This window comes from Pristis pectinata, chromosome 2, assembly GCF_009764475.1.
Source record: "Pristis pectinata isolate sPriPec2 chromosome 2, sPriPec2.1.pri, whole genome shotgun sequence".
Classification (NCBI taxonomy): Eukaryota; Metazoa; Chordata; class Chondrichthyes; order Rhinopristiformes; family Pristidae; genus Pristis; species Pristis pectinata.
In genome coordinates, this window is record NC_067406.1 from 117,478,902 (window position 1) to 117,496,612 (window position 17,711).

The 17,711-nt window shown below is 40.4% G+C and overlaps 1 long non-coding RNA gene across 1 annotated transcript; it reads left to right on the top strand.

Moving 5' to 3' along the window:
- Positions 1-1,947: 1,947 nt before the first annotated feature.
- Positions 1,948-17,056, top strand: LOC127567395 (uncharacterized). Its single transcript, XR_007955869.1, has 3 exons — positions 1,948-2,026; positions 9,165-9,271; positions 15,618-17,056. It is a non-coding gene; the product is annotated as an uncharacterized LOC127567395 (long non-coding RNA).
- Positions 17,057-17,711: the final 655 nt, after the last annotated feature.

Consider the following 17,711-nt stretch of genomic DNA (forward strand, 5'->3'; position numbering starts at 1 on the left):
GCCGATGACACAACTGTTGTTGGCAGAATCTCAAATGGCGACGAGGAGGTGTACAGGAGTGAGACAGATTGGCTGGTTGAGTGGTGTCGCAACAACAACCTCACACTCAATGTCAGCAAGACCAAGGAATTGTTTGTGGACTTCAGGAAGGGGAAGTCAGGAGAACACACACCAATCCTCAGTGAGGGGTCAGCAGTGGAAAGGGTGAGCAGCTTCAAGTTCCTGGGCGTCAACATCTCAGAAGATCTATCCTGGGCCCAACACATTGATGCAATCATGAAGAAGGCATGCCAGTGGCTCTACTTCATTAGGAGTTTGAGGAGATTTGGTATGTCACCTAAGACTCTTGCAAATTTCTATAGATGTGCGGTGGAGAGCATTCTGACTGGTTGCATCACAGCCTGGTACGGAGGCTCCAATGCACAGGATCGCAAGAGGCTGCAGAGGGTAGACTCAGCCAGCTCCATCACGGGCACAACTTTCCCCACCATCGAGGACATCAGGACATCTTCAAGAGGTAGTGCTTCAAGAAGCCAGCATCCATCACTAAGGACCCTCATCATCTGGGACATGCCCCCTTCTCGTTACTACCATCGGGGAGGAGGTACAGGAGCCTGAAGACCCACACTCAACAATTTAGGAACAGCTTCTTCCCCTCTGCCATCAGATTTCTGAACAGTCTTTGAATCCATGAACACAACTTCGTTATTTCTTTTTTTTGCACTATTTATTTATTTTGTAATTTACAGTAATTTTATGTCTTTGCCCTGTACTGCTGCCACAAAACAACAAATCTCATGTCATATAAGTCAGTGATAATAAACCTGATTCCGACCTTTGTTGAAAAGGTGAGGTAAGCTAAGTGGTATGATTTTTCTTAAATTAATATTAATATCTTAAATGAATTTACATGAGGCAAAATTATTTCAAATACATGTTTTTATTTTGTAGATAATTTTTAATTTAGTAAATTGTTTAAATGTATTTCAACTTTTACTACACGTCTCCGATCAATGGAAAAGGGCTTCTGACAGCATGACCTGTCAAATGCCCATCAGCATGGCCCAGGGGGTGGAGCTTCAGGATCCACTGCCTACTTGCTGTTCATGGACTGTTCTGATTCAGGAATCAGCTGGATCAGTGAAGCCTCTGCAATACTGGAAGCAGCAGTGTGGCAAAAAGTGTGAAAGCCCATGGGGACCTATGGGAGATAAATATGCAAAGCAAGATCCAACCTGTTTTCCTCTGTGGGTTGATGCCAGATTTTGTTTCATAACATTACTGTGAAGTGCCTTGGGAAGTTTTGCTGCATTATCACCATCTAAATGGAGTATATCTCATTCTGAAATTACTCTATTTTGAGGCCTTCAGGCTATCAAGCAAACAATAATTATCGTATTCATTTTGAGATTATGCTCTATCTCAAATTCTAAATGGGCGAGTTTGACAATCAATGAACTTTTCTTTAAAATTTAATTCATTGATTATTTTTTATGCCTTCTTGCAAAAACTTCTGAATTTTTATAACACTCTTCATAATTTCAGGATATCCCAAGTGCTTCACTACCAATATTTTCTTATCTGCTGTAATCACTTTGTAATGGGAAAAATGTGGCAGTCAACCTTCACAGCTGGGTCCCACAATTAGCAATTTGATTGTACTGTTGTAATGGTATTTGTTGAAGATTAAAGGGTGACCAGGCCACTGATCCTGTTCAAAATAGTGCCTGGGGATTTTTTTTAACTTCCATCTGTGTGGGCAGGTGGAAATTTAGATTAAGATCTGCCAAAGGTGGTGGTCTGGATGTAATCATGAAATTGTGCTCCAAATGTCCCCACCTGGCTGAGGTGAAATTGCACCAGGTTTCAGTGCTAACTAATTAACATAAGTCTGAATGTCTCATCTGCCGTGAATCAGCTCAATCAACAAGTTTAATTGGAATGTAATTACAACAGAACATTTGGGTCTCAAATTGCCAAACTTAAAAAAAGTATTTCCCTTCAGAGTCAGGCTGAAGACAATAAGGTAAGCAACACTTCAAACACTTACAATATTTGTAGGAATTATATTAAATAACCTTGTAAATTGTGATTGTAGTGGACAGTGTGACTCCACTACTTATTGCTAACTATTTATCAAAGTTTCCATTTGAGTGCACATGATTCTGCCCCTCCTTTACCCACCTCCCTGGAATTCTCAGCATAGGCATCATATCACAATCACTGACTGAAACTCCACTTTAGAGGAATTGGAGGGAGATGAATCAGAGGAGGATTAATGGAGGATAGTTAGTTTAGTTTTGTGAAGTGGAAGTCTTGTATAACTAATTTGATTGAAGTTTTCAAGGAGGTGACTTGGTGGGGGTAGTGTAATTGATGTAGTCTATGTTGGCTTTGGTAAGGCCTTTGACAAGATCTCACATAGGAGATTGGTCCACAAGGTTAGAACCTCTGGCATCCAGGGCAATCTGGCAAATTGGATTCAAGATTGGCTTGGCAATAGGAAGTAGAGGCTGAAGGTTGAGTGCCAGTTTTGCAGTTGTCTGTCACCAGTGTTGTATACAAGGATCAGTGTTGGGAGCCTTGAGTATACATTTGCGATGTGAATGTAGGTGGCATGATCTACAAGTGAAAATTGGTGGTGCTGTTGATGGTGAAGAGGGTAGTCTTCAGCTTCTGAATGATATTGATGAGTTGGTAAGATGAGCAGTGAAATGGCAGATGGAATTTAATCCTGAAAAATGTGAGTCGTTGTACTTTGGAGTAATATATGCGCAATGAATAGAAGGACACTAGGAGATACTGAGGAACAGTGGGACTTTAGCGTACATCCCTGAAACAGCAGCACAGGTAGATAAGGTGGCAAGAAGGCATGTGGTACACTTGCCTTCATTAGCGGGGCCATGGAATATAAGAGTAGGGACATCATGGTACAAATGTAAAAAGGATATGATTGCACTCAAGAGGTTGCAGAGGAGACTTACTGGGATGTTGCCTGCGATGAGGCTTTTTAGCTTTGAGGAGAGACTGGATAGGCTGGGTTTGTTTTCCTTGGAGTGGAGAAGGCTGGGGGAGAGGGGTGTAGGGGAAATATGATTGAACCAAACAAAATTATATAGGATGGATGGTAAAGAACTTTCTCCCTTAGCAGAGATTTCTAAAACTTGCAGGCATAAATTTAAAGAGTAGGAAATTTAGAGGGGATATGACTAAGAAATTTTATCACTGGGGAGATGCACTGAGGGGGTGGTAGAGGCAGAGACTTGCACAACATCCAAGTATTTAGATGAACACCTGAAATGCCCTGGGATAGAAAGCTGTCGGCCGAGTGCTGGAAAATGGGATTAGTATAGAAAGGTCTGATGGCCAGCATAGACAAAGTGGATTGAAGAGCTTGTTTCCCTGATTATGACTCTGAATCTGAAAAAGGAACAAGTGTTGCAGTTCTTTGAAGAAGTAACATGAAGATTGGATGTATTACACACTGGTAGTCTGTTTGGGGCTACCCTACAGAGTTCATTATAGTGGTCCTTCAGTCTGAACACTCCAAGGTATACACCCTACTTACTATACTTTAAAAAGGACTGTGTCCTGCTGTGCCAGGAACCTGGAGTGAATTCCAATTTTCCATTGGCTCTCTTACAGCAAAGAATCCATTGATTTTTTTTTCTTTCTCCCCCAGATTCTACCACTCGTTTACACACTATTGGCAATTTACTGTGGCCAATTAACCCACCAACCCGCACATCTTTAGAAGGTGGGGAAATAGGAGGGCTCGGGAAACCCATGTGGTTATGGGGAGAATGTGCCAACTCCGCACAGACAGCACCTGAGGTCAGGATTGAACATGGGTTGCTGGAGCTGTGAGTCAGCAGCTTTACTAGCTGCACCACTGTGCCAGTTTCTTGTTCAATTTTCAAAAAGTTTCAGTTGCAAATGGGGAAATTTAAATATCTGACAGTGAATCTATTTTAATGTGAACAAATTAGTGACAGAGTCGTTGTCTGCTCACCATCCCAGAACACTGTTTTAATTCTTTGGTTTACTGTCTGCATAAAGCAAACAAGGGCTGGGGAACTGTGTGAAAAGTTGCACCAGCAGTTTGCTTAGTCAGGCCAACCCTATTGGATGTTTGCCAGCTGAGAAGGTGCCATGATACTCTGCTCTGGTACCGGTCTACAGGTATTTAATTCCTATGGTATATAATTCTTTGATGAAAAACACGGTGATGCTGGAGGAACTCAGCAGGCCAGGCAGCATCCGTGGAGAAAAGCAGGCGCTCAACGTTTTGGGTCAGGACCCTTCTTCAGGTGTTTCTCTAGTATTTAATTCTTTGCTCTTTGATTCTCCTGGTCACAAGTGCAGACTCTGTCCTCCGCTTCCAGCATTGGAAAGGTCAGAGGCAAAGATCCAAAATAAACTAAAGGTTCTTTAAAAAAAATCTTTGTTTTTCTGCAGTATCAGGACAAACTTGAAGATTCATTCAAAAGATGAAATGTCATTGACCTGATATGTTGATGGATTTTCTCTCCACAGATGCTGAGTACCTCCAGTAATCTTTGATTTTATTTCAGACTTTGGTTTATTGCTCCTCAATGTCTTTGTGCTGGACTTGTGTGATCATAGGTGACAAGTCTTCCTAGCGACTTGGTACAATTTAAGAATCTCTTGAACATACTCAATTAAAGCGAGCTTGTTCTTCAAAATTGAGTGTCTAGCCAGTTTTGTAGGTTGTGGGTTATTTAAATGCAGTGTTAATGGATGAAGTTATCAGATCAGGATATTTGTCCTTTTGAAATAAAGAGTGTAACTCTTTACAACCAAGTTTCCATTATTATTGTTTGTAACCAGATCACAAATGTATTTGCCCACGAGTTGAGTCAGCCTTTCCTCAATTGTGTACTGAAGTATCAGCTAACATTGGGCTGAATCGAGGATGACTGTGGTAGACAGTTTTCTACAAGTATTTCCTAGATGTATTGTTAATTCAAGTTGAGCCAAGAGACAGATTTTGGTGCACTTGCAAGGATGCTACCCCCTTCTCTCAGTTCCTCCGCCGCATCTGTTCCCATGATGAGGCTTTCCATTCCAGGACATCAGAGATGTCCTTTTTTTCCCCCCTTCCACCACCACAAACAATGCAGCCCTCAACTGCAGCTCCTCCATTTCCCGTAAGTCTGCCCTCACCCCATTTCTGCCCCCTGACATAACAGGAATAGGGTCCCCCTTGTCCTCGTCTACCACCCCATGAGCTTCTGCATCCAACACTTCATTCTCTGCAACTTCTGCCATCTCCAACAGGATCCCACCACCAGGCACATCTTCATGGCCCCCCACCCCAGCTTTCTGCAAGGATTGCTCTCTTCGTGACTCCCTTGTCTACTCCTTCCCTCCCAGCTCTTATCCCTGCAACCATGCAAAGTGCTACACCTGTCCCTACACCACCTCCCTTACCACCATTCAGGGCCCTAGACAGTCCTTCCAGGTGAGGCACCACTTCACCTGCAAATCTGAGTGGGTCACTTATTGCATCTGGTGCTCCCGGTGAGGCCTCTTCTACATTGGTGAGACCTGACGCAGATTGGGTGACTGCTTCGTCGAGCACCTTCGCTCCATCTGCCGCAAGAGCCAGGATCTCCCAGTGGCCAGCCGCTTCAATTCCACTTCCTATTCCTACACTGACATGTTGAAGCCAGATACAGGTTGGAGGAGCAACACCTCGTATTCTACCTTGGGAGTCTCCAATATGACGACCTCAACAACGATTTCTCTAATTTCTGGTAACCCCTCCCCTGCTTTTTTTTCCCTCCCCCTCCCCCACCCCCTCCCCCTCCCCGTTGTTTTCCCTCACCTGTGTGGTCCCTCACCCCCTTCTTTTTCCCCCTCCCCTGCCCTGATGACCTGCCCATCTGTTCCTCACCTCCTTCTCTTTATTCCATGGTCTACTGTCCTCTCCTACCAGATTCATCCTTCTTTAGCCCTTTGCCTCTTCTACCTATCACCCCTCAGCTTCTTGCATCACTCCCTTTTATTTCCCCCCTCCCCCACCCACCTACCTTTCGCCTGTCACTTGCCAGCTTGTGCTTCTCCTCCTCCTCTCCTGACCATTTTATTCTGGCTTCTATGCTCTTCCTTTCCTGATGAGGGGTTTCGACCTGAAACGTTGACTGTTTATTTCCCTCCATTGATGCTGCCTGACCTGCTGAGTTCCTCCAGCACTTTGTGTGTGTTGCTCCAGATTCCAGCGTCTGCGGAATGTCTTGTCTCTGTTTTGGTGCACCTTCCTCTCTGCTCCATCATTGGATTTCATATGGAGTGTAGAGAATCTGTCTCTGAGACTCATGTTAGTCAAGCCTAGTGTGGCAACTCCCAACCTGGAGAAATGATGACCTTAACTATTTGTTTCTCTTTCTGCGTAAAAGAAACATTCATATGCTGTTATAAAGACTCAGAACTTGACAGAAGGCAAGATTTTGCTTCCACCTTGCCTTCTGTCAACGGTTATTAAGCCTTCTCAAGGGTGAAACCTCAGCAGAACATTGGCTGAGGCCTAGACACTGCTGAGATCATGTTGCACCATCCAACTCCCTGACTGGGAAGTTTGGGACAATTGGAACTTGTTAGTATGGGTTTGCGCAACTGGCCAAACCCAAAATTTTGCCCCATCATGTTTCAAGTACTGAGGTTGGGGATGAATTCTGCCTTCCAAACTTTCCAGCCTACCATGGGTATTGGGCTTAGCTCAAATTCAGGGCTGCTAAATGGAAACTTTATTAGGTAAATGGCTATTCTGAAACCCCAAATCTAATTTGTCTTTATATTTTAATAATTACACAACATTTACCATATAACCATCTTGTCAGTTATGGTTATGAGGTGAATATTGTGTAATTATTTACACCTGCATAAATGAATTTGGGTGGGGTTGAGTAGTAGATACAAACATGGAGGAGAAGCATATCAGGATCATGACAAAAACTGGCATTTTACTATTTCTGCCTGACGGTAAAGCTGATGGCTCAAAATAATGATCGACAGACTGTGGCCCACTTGCATAATGTACATCCCATGGTAAAGTTTCACTCTGCATTCCAGATATGTCATCCATTGGTTCAAATGTTTATTTGTTTATAATTTAAGCCAATCTGTGTTTCCAAATGTATTTCAGTAAAACTTGTGAAATATTCATTCAGCTTTTTTTCCATTTCTGAAATAGTGTATAAGAAACCATTAGTTATTAAGAGATATCTTTATTAGTCACATGTACATCGAAACATGCAGTGAAATGCATCTTTTGCATAGAGTATTCCGGGGCAGCCTGCAAGTCTCGCCACACTTCCAGCGCCAACATAGCATGCCCACAACTTACTAACCTGTATGTGTTTGGAATGTGGGAGGAAACCGGAACACCCAGTGGAAACCCACGCAGACACGTACAAGCTCCTTACAGGCAGTGGCCGGAATTGAACCCGGTCGCTGGCGCTGTAATAGCATTGCGCTAACTGCTACAAAAGACTAAGAAAACCTTTGAAAACCTTGGAAAAGTTAATCATACTTTCAATTATACAGGAAGTATCGTCTTGAAGAACCCATTGTTGCTGTGTTTTAGAAGCTGGATGAATAAGGAACAGAGGGGTACAACAGCAATTAGGTAGCATTTTTAACATAAAATATCCTAAGGTGCTTTCCAAGTGTGTGACAATGAACCACATAGAGATATTAGGAAAGGTGATAGAAAGCTTGGAGTAATGTAGTTATTAAGGAGAATTTTAATGGGGATAGAAAGGCAGAGAGGTTCAAAGAAGGAATTCATGAGCATCAGGTCAGTGTAGCTGAATGACAGCTGCCCATACCACAGTGATGAAAATTTGAATTGCTTATAAGGTTAGAATTGAAGAAGCACTGAGCTCTGAAGTGAATAGGCCGGAGAAGAATAACATCTCCGTGCACAAAAAACCCATGAACCCTGCTGATCGTGAGAGTGACTAAGATTTGGTTACTCACTCTGCCTCGTACATAAGATCACTACAACAACAGCCTAGAAAAGGATGAATATAGAAAGAAGATGCACACTGGGGGGACCAGAGCAGAGCATCACGGCACCTTCTCAGCAGGCAAACATCTGGCAGGGTTGGCAAGTCACAGTGAGCTGGTGATACAACTTTTTACACAGTTCTCCAGCCCTTGTTTGCTTTGTGCAGACCATCACAAATTTGTTCACTTTCAAAAGAGATTCAGATTCGGATATTTAAATTTCCCAATTGTAATTTAAGCTTTTTGAGTATTGAACAAGAGGACGGCACAGTGGTGCAGCTAGTAAAGCTGCTGACTCACAGCTCCAGGGACCTGTGTTCAATCCTGCCCTCAGGTGCTCTCTGTGTGGGGTTTGCATGTTTTCCCTCTGACCATGTGGGCCTCTTCTGGGCCATCGCAACCTCAGTGACCCAGGTTCAATCCTGACCTTGGGTACTGTCTGTGTGGAGTTTGTGCATTCTCCCTCTGACAATGAGTTTCCCTGAATGCTTTGGTTTCTTCCCACATCATAAAAATGTGCTGATTGGTGGGTTAATTGGTCATTCTATATCACGTCTAGTGTGTAGGAGAGTGGTAGAGTCTGAGGGGAGTTGATGGGAATGTGGAGAGAAGAGAAAAATGGATTAATGTAAATAGTGCTAGATGGAGAGTACAAACTCTGGGCCGAAGGGCCTGTTTCCATGCATGTTTGACTCTATGACCTCTATCATCTTTTGCACCTGTGGAGTTAAGAATGAATTGCTGTCCAATGCAGCAGTGTCAGTGTTGATAGTCACATAGGTAAGATTTTCTTTCCAGTTTTTATTTTACATCTTTGAGATTTTCTCCTAAAGATGTAAATCAGTGTTATAATTTTGGTCTATAAATACTGGAAATCACTGATGTTTCATCCAGCTTTATACTTTTGGTATGTTTTCCCATGTATTAATTAATTAACAGAACATTTGACAAGGAGAACTTTATCACACATGCATTTTCCAGGATGGGTCATAGTACAGTAGATCTTTTGGTCTGTATGTCTCAAAGCATGGCAAGTGGGTCATTGGGGTGTTAAATTTGAAATTGTACATTGAAAATGTAAATATTCTACTGGTATTAATTTTTTTATTTGTAATATTGTTGTGTTAAAGGTTTAAGAAGCAGATTTTCTAGCTCATTCACACTGGTCTAATACAGCTGTGTCAGGACCTGTAGAATGAGTATTTCAAGTTCCACCTCATCTCTGCAGAAGTCATTGGTACGTAATTTTGTATTTAAGCTTGATACCTGAGTAAGTTACTCATGGGCATTGTGTGCAAAAAAATTGAAAACTTAATTAGTGCCTCAAGTATGTTAATACATGGGATTTCTCACCTTTTCTCAATGGGAGAGTTGTGTGTTAGCTTACCCAGTTAGAATGGGCATGAAATATAGCACAATGTAGAAAAGAGATTTTAAAGGGACAGCATTGTTTTCAACTGAACGTGTTTATTTTATCATTACTCAGTTACTCTTTATCAAATTTTTGGATGCTTCCTCAAAGATTTTCCAATCTATTTCCTGTTGTTTGCTTCGTGTTTTTTTTTCCCCTTTTGCTTTATTTCCATACAGCACAATATCAATTGTTCATTGATAAAGCAACTGAGCATTGGTTACAAGATATACAGTGACGTGCAAAAGTTTGGGCACCCATGGTCAAAATTTCTGTTACTGTGAATAGCTAAGTGAGTAAAAGATGACCTGATTTCCAAAAGGCATAAAGTTAAAGATGACACATTTCTTTAATATTTTATGCAAGATTACTTTTTATTTCCATTTTTTACAGTTTCAAAATAACAAAAAAGGAAATGTGCCCAAAGCAAAAGTTCGGGCAACTGCATGGTCAGTACTTAGTAACACCCCCTTTGGCAAGTATCACAGCTTGTAAACACTTTCTGTAGCCAGCTAAGAGTCTTCCAATTCTTGTTTGGGGGATTTTCACCCATTTTTCCTTGCAAACATTCCTGCGTCCTCACCACAAAATTCAGCGTCAGAAGTTTGCAAAGGAACATCCAAACAAGTCTGATGCATTTTGGAAACAAGTCCTGTGGACTGATAAAGTTAAAATAGAACTTTTTGGCCGCAATGGGCAAAGGTATGTTTGGAGAAAAAAGGGTGCAGTATTTCATGAAAAGAACACCTCTCCAACTGTTAAGCACGGGGGTGGATCGATCATGCTTTGGGCTTGTGTTGCAGCCAGTGGCACGGGGAACATTTCACTGGTAGAGGGAAGAATGAATTCAATTAAATACCAGCAAATTCTGGAAGAAAATATCACGCCGTCTGTAAAAAAAAGCTGAAGATGAAAAGAGGATGGCTTCTACAACAGGATAACGATCCTGAACACACCTCAAAATCCACAATGGACTACCTCAAGAGACAGAAGCTGAAGGTTTTGCCATGGCCCTCACAGTCCCCTGACCTAAACATCATCGAAAATCTGTGGATAGACCTCAAAAGGGTAGTGTATGCAAGGCGGCCCAAGAATCTCACAGAACTAGAAGTCTTTTGCAAGGAAAAATGGGCGAAAATCCTCCAAACAAGAATTGAAAGACTCTTAGCTGGCTATAGAAAGTGTTTACAAGCTGTGATACTTGCCAAAGGGGGTGTTACTAAGTACTGACCATGCAGGTGCCCAAACTTTTGCTTTGGGCCCTTTTCCTTTTTTGTTATTTTGAAACTATAAAAGATGGAAATAAAAAAGTAATCTTGCATAAAATATTAAAGAAATGTGTCATCTTTAACTTTATGCCTTTTGGAAATCAGGTCATCTTTTACTCGCTTAGCTATTCACAGTAACAGAAATTTTGACCGGGGTACCCAAACTTTTGCATGCCACTGTACATACAAACATGGAAATTAGGAGCAGGAGTAGACCACTTGACCACAAACCTACTCTGACACTAAGTATGTTCGTAGCTGATTGACTGTAAGATGGAGATGCAAGAGACTGCAATGCTGGATTTGGAGCAAAAAACCAAAATGCTGCAGGAACTTAGCGGGTCAGGGAGCATCCACAGAAGGAAATGGACAGTCGATGTTTCATCTGTACTAAGGGTCCCAACCCAAAACATCAACTGTTGATTTCTCTCCGCGGATGCTCCCCAATCCACTGAGTTCCTCCAGCGTTTTGTGGTTTGACTGTAACCTCTACTTTGCATTCCCCTTACCTGCAGTAGTCTTTCACCTTCTTGCTTATCAAGTATCTGTTTACTTCTGCCTTAAAAATATTCTGCTTCAACTGCCCTTTTCAGAAGAGAGTTCCAAGGATTCATGATCACGTAAGAGAGAATAAATTGCTTCTCCTTTCTCTTAAATGGACAACCCCTTACTCCTAGTCTAGGTTCCCCCACAAGAGGACACATCTACCCTGTCAAGACGCCTTCAGATCTTGCCTGCTTCAATCAAGTCCACTCACTCTTCTAAACTCTGGCAGATATAAGCTTAGTCTCTCCAACCTTTCTTCATATTACAATCCACCCATCCTAGGTGTTAGTTTAATAAACCTTCTCTGAACTGCTTTCAATTCATTAACATCCTTTGTCAAATAAGAAAGATGATACTGTACATGGTATTCCACATGAGATTCCACCATGACCTATATAATTGAAGTATAACCTCCATATTTTAGGATTTGATTCCTCTAGCAATAAGCATTAGCATTCTCTTAGCTTTCCAAAATTACTTGCTGTACCTGCATACTATAGGAACTCTATATCAATAGAAACTCTCACACTTAATTTATGTTTCTCGCTAGCTTTACTTCATACCCTGATTTTTTTTTTTCTCTCTCTCTCTCTATTTCCTTTTGTGAATCATATTCGGGCACCTGCATCTCATAGCCTTGCACCATGTCGCCACCTGGTTGATATATTTTTATATATTTCCTGCTAAGATGGACAATTTCACATTTTGTCATATTATAATCCATTTCTCCAGATCTCTGACCATCCACTTAACCTAGCTTTCTCCCTTTGCAATCTCCTTATGCCCTCTCCACCATTTCCTTTCCAACCTATCTTTGTGTCATCAGCAAACTTAGTAATCGTACCTTTTGATACTTTTATCTATATCATTTAAATAAGTTGTAAAGTGTTCAGGTCCCAGCACTGATCTCTGTGGTGTACCTCTGTTGCATTTTGTCAACCAGAAATAGAACCATTTATACCTACTCTCTGTTCCCTGTTAGCCTACTAATCTTGTATCTGCACTGTTCCCTCTGATACCATGAGCTAATATTTTCCTCAATAACCTTCAATGCAGCACCTTACTGAATGTCTTCAGGAAATCTAAGTGTAGCACATTCACCAGTTCCTCTATACTCACAACACATGCTACTTCTTCAAAGAACTTCAATAAATTGGACAATCATGTTTCCCTTTAACAATACCATGTTGACTTTGTGTGATTACCTTGAATTTTTCTATGCTACAAGGTATTTAATAACTGCTTCTTACGTTTTCCCAATGACAAATATTGAGATATTAATCCTGCTCTCTCGTTCCCTACCTTTTTGAATAAAAGAGTTGCATTTGTTATTTTCCCATCTACAGAACCCTCCCTGAATCTAGCAAATTTTAGAATATGGAAAAACAACACTTCAACTATCTCTCTAGTCACTTATTTTAAGACCCTAGGTTGAAGGCTTGTGAACCTACCCCTCCAACATTTTGCTCTGTACCGCTTCCTTGGTGATTGCAATTTTCCTGTGTTTCCTCTCCAATTCCTGATTTGCAGCTATTTCTGGGATGTTACTTTTATCCTCTGGTGAAAACTGATGCAAAACACGTCATTTACCATCTCCTTGTTCTTTTAATTCCCCAGATTCACTTTCTAATGGACTAGTCCTCACTTTTTAAACAATTTAAAGATATTTTTATAGAAGCTCTCACTTTCAATTTGTATGTTTCTGGCTAGCTTTATCTCATACTCAAATTTTTCCTTCCTTATTAATCACTTTGTTATTCATTTGTTGTTATTTCTTTTCTCTGTTTATTCTTTTGACCTGTCACATGTCTTGGGGCAATCACATGCTTTTTGTTTAAATTTGACATTAGATAACCAAATATGGTTAATCCTCCCCTTGGAATTTTTCCTTCTTATTGGAATATAATTATTTTGTGTATTCTGAAAGACTTGCTTAAATGTTTGGCACTGCATTTTGACCTTTATGATGCCTTGTCCCAATTTGCCAGTTCACTCTGCTTTTATACCCTCATAATTGCCCTTATTTAAGTTTTAAAATAATACACTCGGACCCAATCTCCCCTCCCTCAAATTGAACTTAAAGTTCAATCACATTATGATCACTGCATACTAAGAATAATACTGTACATGGTATTCCACATGAGATTCCACCATGGCCTATATAATTGAAGTATAACCTCCATATTTTAGGATTTGATTCCTCTAGCAATAAGTATTAGCATTCTCTTAGCTCTTCAGGACGAGGTCATTAACTAACCCTGTCTCACTGCACAATGCCAGGTGTGGTATTGTCTGATCTCTGGTTTACTGTGTTATTCTAAGAAACTATCCAAAAAACAACTTGTGAACTCCTGATTTCTCCTGTCAATATGTAGATTAAAATCCCCTGTGATTATCACTGTACCTCTCTGTGGGTTGTTTCTGGAAAGTTGACTTTAATTGGATTATTTATAAATATTGAATAGAACAGGAAGATGGTACAGGAGGATATGTAGAAAGTCTCTTACAACACAATTTTTCACTGTGTTCAGGCATAAACAAGCCACTTAACTGCAAGATTCAAAGCAGTATTATTGGTTGGCAGGATTATTTAAAATAAAATGATGAGTGTTGCTTTTAAACCCCAAATTATGAAATATTGCACTTAAAGTAGTACAACATGAAATGGGCATTGCTAGCTGAAATCAATCAGAATGGGACCTTCCATTGACTTATCTGCAGCTCTTAACACACCTACCTGTAATGATTAAGGGCACCAGCTTCTAAGGTCTCTGGGTTTGTCGGGACACCTACAGAATTCCAAAGTGGTGATGATACTGCTAGCAATCCCCAAGGTTTGCGTTGTGAGGGAAATGCTTTCCTACTGGTCCAGAAAATTCAAGGAAACAAAGAAACACCAGAGACCCATCATAATGGAGTGAGTCCTTCTCCCTTTGAGATTTAGCAAGTTTCCTGCTGAAGTTCTGCCATGAGACTTGCAAATCTCCAGGTCACGCTTTGGGCCAGAATGCCACGAACCATGAAGACTTTTGCCCCATAAATATCAGGGTACTTGGAGCACAGTGTAATGCAGGTGTACTTTGAAAGAATGCCATGTTTTTATCTTAAGACAGTTCTGTGACCTACCTATTTGAAGAATTTTATCTTTTTGAACCTCAATATTATTGTGAAACAAATGGACAGAAACTGAACTGAACCCAACAGTTATATTTATGATTACACCAGTCAAGGCAGTTCAGGAGGCATTGGACCACCTTTCAGTATAGATATACTTGAGTCCCATTGCTGTAACTCTGCTACATATTTTACAGTTTTGGCAGTGGGAGACATTTTTATAGGACGATTGTAGAAGGTTCAGCAATTGATGAAACCATGGCTAGAAGTGCTGAGGGTGTTACCAAAAAACTGTTATCTGAGAGGCAAGATTTATTAATGTGAATAACACAGAGGTATTATTAGTCATTTCCAACTCAGTTCTCTGCATTGCAGCAGGAGAGTGGTAACCCAGTTTTGAGTTGTAATTTTCTTTAGATAAGATTATTTATTTGTTACACGTACATTGAAACACACAGTGAAATGCATCTTTTTGCATTACTGAGAATGTGCTGGGGGAAGCCCGCAAGTGTCGCCACGCTTCCGGCTTCAACACAGCATGCCCACAACTTCCTAACCCGTAGGAGGAAACCAGAGGAAACTCACGCAGACACACGGGGAGAACATACAAACTACTTACAGACAGCAGCGGGAATTGAACCCGGGTCGCTGGCATTGTAAGGTTGGAAAGAAATACTTTGAATTAAAATACAAAAAAAAATTCAGTGCTCAACAGGTTTGCCAGCATCTGTGGAGAGTAAACCAGTTAACCTTTTTAGCTTGATAACTTTTCATCAGAACTGATGAAGCTAGTTAACATTCATAACAAACTTCAGTAAAAGGAATGGAGTGAACATATTCAGCTTTGCTAGCTGATATCAACAACAGTGCTTTTAAGGCTTTAGGATGCTGATTCATTTTCATAATAAACCTGTTCAGTGTGCACTAACTTTTTTATACAGGCATTGACTAATTTATTTTAATGAGTTAAAGGCCTGTGGAAAAGTACTGCACAAAGGAATGTATTAGGAAATTCATCCTTTATGGTTGTGAGCTGTTGAATTCTGGGTGTAATTAAGAGGCCATTTGGGTATCAAATATTAAAAGTAGACCATTGAGATACATAATTACCTTAACAGGGATTTGAACTTATCAAGTTTGAGACGAGATGGGCTCTATTCACTAGAGATATCACCATGATTCTAAGACTCATTCTGTGACTTGAATTAGTGTTTATGATATTGCATTTTTTTTGTTTGTTTTAGGGGGAAGAAAAGTGCTATCACTTTGTGAAAAGTTCTTGTCAAGACAAAAATTGAATGGAAGCAGTTTGGAACAGTTGCCAGTATTTTCTCAAGGGGATTTGTGAGCAGAAAAATGTGACATTAAGTGGCAATTTTCTTTTTCTTAATAAACAGCATAGTCTGTAGGAAATGTTGCTGGTTGGAACTTGCTTTCTGGCTCCATTCCTCATTCAGACCTGCTGCAGCTAGCAAACAGAATCCTACAGGGACACCCCATACACGAGGCCCCAGAGAGGAAAAGAACCTCTAACATTCTGTTTTAATGGGATACTTGCCAGTGGGTAAGTTCAAAGTGCAGTTTCCAGTAATTTGCTGCAACTATTTGGCGCATTTGATAGGTCAGGACAGAAGCATGGAACCTGAAGTAATATTTCCTGAATTCTATCATTTGTGAAAATGACTAGAGGTCACTGAGGGACATGGAATCGGAAAGGTTTTTAATTGTCACTTTTTGATTTTTTTTTCTCCTTTTGTCAAGTTATACCTCATGTAAATGTTGACCCTGAACTTGGATGTAATTTGTGTGTAATGTTTCTTAACAGAAATATTTTCTGTGCTTCTTCCAGGAGCTGCCTCATCTTGCCTGCACCCCCCCCCCACCTTTATTCTCCCCATCCCTGTCTCTCCCGTTTTCCTTCCACTTCATTCTTTCCAATTCCTACTCTTCACTTCAAACTTCAGGTTTATGGAATTTTAGCTTACTTAAAAATTGATTTCACACAGTATTCCTTATACATTTTTTTAAAAATATTTTAGAAAACCATACGATTTTTACATGACCATTTCTGCATATTCTGTAACTATAATTTGTATAAAGGCAGAGGAAGCTGCATTAGGCATCAGCAGCCCTAAACATTGGTTAAACAGCAGAGAGCAAATCCCAGCAATTTCAACCGTAATTAGGTTTGCATTTGTAGGATGTCAGTCCTGTGTACGTGCTCTAGCTGTACTTAGCTAGACTAACCCATTGCACGTATTTCAGCACTGTGTGTTGGAAGAAGCAGCTTAATTTTTTTTGTGTACTAAGGACCAAACATTGGAAGGATTACTGAATTACATTGCTGAACATTCTAAGGCAGGTGTTTCTCTGAGGCTATAGCTGGCCAGAAAGCAAAGATCAGGTGGGGAGCACTTCTGTCTCCCTGCCAGTTGTTACCTTGGGATTTCCCATGGCTGGTAATAATTAGGGTCAGATGTGCTGAAGCACCATGCGCATAATGGGTATGTGACTTATGATGTATTTCTGACCAATTCAAGTTTTGCTGCAAACTTCCAGTGGTAAATACCATTAATTAGATTTTTCTTGGATCACCTTGACTGTGAATTGATATTTGCACAACATTGGAAGTAGGGCATTTACGTTTTCACTTGTCACAGTTTGAGAGAAAATAAAAATATTTTGAAATACAAAACACAAAAACCATCCAAGTCTTTCTTCTCATTGTCTGGTATAAATACTGAGCGACAATTTACTGGAGCAGAGCCTCAACTGGCATCTATCATGTTTATGTTCTTGATTATTTTGCATGGTAAATTGCTGCAAATGGGAGCTGCTGATGTTACAGACAGGAAAACTGGATAACGAGAGGGTGAATAAACAAGGCAAGTAATTGCTTATGGAGATAATCAATCAGATTGAAGGAGTGTAAGATCAACAGCAGAAGTGCTGAGAAGGGATTGCAAATTAGAGTGAATGAACTTCGGTGTCAAATTTGGAACAGAAAGAGAAATAAAGAGACTAGGTTAAGAAAGAATGGATTAAGACAATATGAGAAAATGTAAAAGTTTAAAATTTGAAATTTCTAAAATCTACATTTCAAAACATTAAGGAATGGGACCTCTAGATAATTTTCAGTTCTGAGAGATTGATTGCTGGTAATTATGTACAATTTATCTTGTTGGTAAAGGAGTGCTGAAAAAATGTAATTGTTGCTTGGAAAATCGAATGATTTGTTTGAGCTCCCTGTGTGTCCTGTGCTCACTACTAAACCTTCTGTGTGTAGTTGAACATAACTTGGGCACTGAGTGAGTGCAACTTCCATTCTAGTTAAGTTC